Raw genomic sequence first — 4,442 nt, forward strand, 5'->3', positions numbered from 1 at the left:
AAGTTTCTAATTTTGTTTGTGTCTCCTAACTTTTATTCTTGATTAGATTTATTAGACATCGGTATGGTTTGGATTTATAAATTCTGTTTTTCAATCCATTAATTCCTGACTTTGTTTTTGTTATAAACTGAATCTGCTCCCCTGAAGCTTGTTTTATTCTATTAATGAATTTAATTTATTTTTATGCTTTATTTTTTTAACTGAAAAATTTTAAGGATATTTTTCATCTGAGTATAGCATTGGTTACACCCTGAGTTTTCACATATAGAGTTGTCATTGTAATATTTTTTTCTAAATATATTTGTATTGATTTCAGAGAGGAAGGGAGAGTGACAGAGAGATAGAAAAATCAATGATGAGAGAGAATCATTGATCTGCTGCCTCCTGCGTGCCCCCTCCTAGGGATCACATTCGAGGCCAGGCATGTGCCCTGACTGAGAATCAAACCAATCGAACTGTGACCTCCTGGTTCATGGGTTGATGCTCAACCACTGAGCCACACCAGTTGGACTCATTGTAATCTTTTAAATAGTAGTTTGAATAATTCTCTTTTGACCAAGTTGTATTTGAGGAGATTGTTTTAAGAATTCCCCCATAAAGTTTTTATGTAGTTGAGTTTTATGGCCTTGTAGTTAGAGAATATATCTGAATTTTTTCTTCTGATTTTTGAAATGTGTGGCTAAGAAGTTAACTGACTTTTGTCAATCAATGTTCCATGGGTGCTTAAAAAGGAGATGTATTATTTGTTGTAGACTACAAAGTTCAATATTTATCAGTTAATTAAAACAGTTTATAATTCAGAAAAAAAGAAAACAAGTTTCAAAAAAAACAGCAACCAACAGCAGATAACTAGTGTCCTCCCTTATATTTACTTTGATTATTATATCATTAAGCTATTACTGTATGAAAAGCCATCCTACAAGCAAATTATTAAATATAATGCCATTATTACTAAGTGAGATTGCATGTTATGGAGTTGTTATGAGCTCTGCCAGTCTCCCTGTGAGACTGTAGTCAGCTGTGAGTCTCTACATGTATTTCTAAGGCTCATTCATGATGTTGTATGTTCCATGGGTGCTTAAAAAAGAGATGTATTATTTGTAGTCTACAGTGTACCTTATTTTTATATCTAATTTTATCTTCTATTTTAAAGAAAAGAAATGGTACTGAATACGAATTGCTTTATTTTACTTCCGTAGTTCCAATATCCATGAAACTTACTTTTCTCCAGCTAAAAGAGATACTCCTACCATTTCTCAGTGTGAATCAGCTACCTGAGCTCTAGATCCTAGGCTATTTTCCTTCCATTTTTTAAAAGTATAATTACATGCCGAAACCGGTTTGGCTCAGTGGATAGAGTGTTGGCCTGCGGACTGAAAGGTCCCAGGTTCAATTCCGGTCAAGGGCATGTACCTTGGTTGCGGGCACATCCCCAGTAGGAAATGTGCAGGAGGCAGCTGATCGATGTCTCTCTCTCATCGATGTTTCTAACTCTCTATCTCTCTCCCTTCCTCTCTGCAAAATATCAATAAAATATATTTTTTTAAAAAAGTATAATTACATAATGTAAACTGAACATGATAAAAATCAACTATTTGATGAATAAAAGTCATACAAAAATTGCAGTCTACCTCATGTTTCCATTTGCATATGTCAAGAAAGTACACAATAAAATTTAATGGCTTCTTATAGTAATTGTTAAACATTTAATTTACCTAAGCCTAAATTTCCAATGAAATATGGCCATATATCTCATCTATTGCTTGCAACATTCGTCATGGGGATAGTAAACGTAACTTCAGAGGAATATTGCAAACAATAAATAAAATATATGGCCATATTTCATTGAGCCAAAATAAAAGAATTCCACTTTAAAGTGTGTATGTATATGTGTGCTTATTCATATACATTTTTATTTCAAACAAACACACCAACATATATGTACACAAGCATAGATTCATTTATAATCGCATATTTCACGTTGAAAGGAAACTTAAGAGAAATTTAAAGAGGATAGAAATGAAAAGAATGAATTTTTGAATTAACATAAAATTAAACGATGTAGAAATTTAGACATGAAGATTTAAAGTAAATGGTAGACATGAACTTAAATGATGAATTGCTTTTCCTATGTTAATGCCTCAAAGGCATCAAAATCTGGAGCACATTTACATTTATGCAACAAGAAATTCTCTACCAGTTAAAGAGCCTGAATATCTCCAAACTGATTTCACATTTCTTTTACTTAAGGGGGAATTACAACGCAAAATGCCTTTAGTCAGGGGAGGCTAAATAAATGAATAGAGCCACTTGATCTCAGCTTCTTTAGGAAAATTTTTATTGAATAAAGATTTATTCACTTTTTAAAAAAATATTTATTTTATTGACTTTTTACAGAGAGGAAGGGAGAGGATAGAGAGTTAGAAACATCGATGAGAGAGAAACATCGATCAGCTGCCTCCAGCACACCTCCTACTGGGCCTGTGGCCACAACCAAGGTACATGCCCCTTACCAGAATTGAACCTGGGACCTTTCCATCTGTAGGCCAAGGCTCTATCCACTGAGCCAAACCAGTTAGGGCGATTTAATTCACTTTTTAATACTAATGTAAAATGACTACAAAAGTGATTTAAAACAAATACATTCATGCTGTTACAATTCCTGAGGTCAGAAACAGGAAATGGATCTCAGTGGGCTAAAAATCAAGATGTTTGCAGGGCTAGGATTTTTCTGGAGGATAGAAGGAAGAGTATATTTACTTTCCTACTCCAAGCTTAGATTAGCATGTAAAATAATCGAAATATATTTCTTATAATCAACAAATATTTCATAGTGAGGGATTAAATGACAGCTCTTAACTTGTGATATAAGGAGGAAATGCCAAATTGTTTTGGCTAATGTGTCATGAAGCCCAGTGTGTAACACACCAAATTTATAACAAAGGAACTTAGTTCTCCCCTTGTTGAAAAGAAAAATAGCAATTTTCTATAGATATCAGGGCCTGTATCCCTACCATAAGTCAATATTTGGAGATTCAAGTTTTCTAATCCAGACTGCATCCTCAGTCTTAAATTTGGAAAAAATTTAAATCAGGATTGAGATAAGGTGCTGGAATGTTAGTCCTCTGAAACCCAACAAATGTAATGAGGAAGAACTAGTAGACACTGGACTCACTCGAATTCTAAGCTGGTTTCTTGGGAAAAGTATCTCCAGGGAAACTTTCCCTTCTGCCCAGACCCACAGGGAAATCAGGTGATTAGAAGTTGCAGTAAGAACACAGAAATGCATCTAATGAGCAGACATGGGGAGCTGTAAATATCTCCTCATCTCCAGTCTCTCAGCGTGCGTGGCCTTGGGCTGGATGGGACCAGGTTGTTGCTTTTGGAATCCTGAGTTTCACTAGGAGACCTGTGCTTGTCTCCTTCCTGCTGTCTTGTCTGGGCAGAGAGCTTCAGTCTCCATCATCAGCCATCCAGGAGGTTGGACTTTCCCATGGAGAACTTCCCCTCAGAGTTCCCAAACAGGTGAGTCCAAAGGTCCAGTAGGTACTACAGGAAAGGGTCAGAGAGAGTCAAAGCCAAGGGCATGTACCAGAGGTCTCTTGATAGGACCAGCCTATGATTGTTTACCTGATTAACAAATTAATGACTAATTTCTGATGTCAAGAGAAGTAAACATTGAACTAATTGCTGACAATTAACTGATGGAAGACCAATTTTCAGCATGCCATACTCTGAACAGTGCCTGGAATATGGTCTATGGTCAATATATATTTCTCAAATGCATAAAAGTTATTCTCAATAAAGCAGCAATATACATTATTTTTGAAGAACAGGTTGATGGTAGAATAGGAAATTCTATTGAGAAATGCCAATAGAGATACCATAATGGGGAATAAATCACACATCAGAAATGGAAATTATTTTCTTTATCCTAAAACATAAAAATGTCACTTCTTCTCAGTTACTACTGCCTGCTAATGTAAAAATTATTTATTCATTTTTTCTATTTTCTGGTAGCCACATCCTCCAACACAGGATACAAAACAATGGTACACAAATTTCAGATTTTGTTCTTCTGGGACTTTCACAGGCACTGGAACTGCAGCCTCTCATATTTGTGCTTTTCCTCTCCATGTATCTGGTCACTGTGTTGGGAAACCTGCTCATCATCCTGGCCGTCAGCTCGGACTCCCACCTCCACACGCCCATGTACTTCTTCCTCTCCAACCTGTCCTTGGTAGACATCTGTTTCACCTCCACCACCATCCCAAAGATGCTGGTGAACATCCAGACACAGAGCAAAGTCATCACCTATGAAGGCTGCATCACACAGATGTATTTTTATATGCTCTTTGCAGTATTGGACAGCATTATCCTGACTGTGATGGCCTATGACCGATTTGTGGCCATCTGCCACCCCCTGCACTACATGGTCATAA

At 36.3% G+C, this 4,442-nt stretch overlaps 1 pseudogene; it reads left to right on the forward strand.

The window, feature by feature from the left end:
- The first annotated feature begins 4,135 nt into the window (after positions 1 to 4,135).
- LOC102764704 overlaps positions 4,136 to 4,442 on the forward strand; it is a 550-nt pseudogene continuing 243 nt past the window's right edge.

The sequence above is a fragment of the Myotis davidii genome, unplaced genomic scaffold (assembly GCF_000327345.1).
Source record: "Myotis davidii unplaced genomic scaffold, ASM32734v1 scaffold949, whole genome shotgun sequence".
NCBI lineage: Eukaryota > Metazoa > Chordata > Mammalia > Chiroptera > Vespertilionidae > Myotis > Myotis davidii.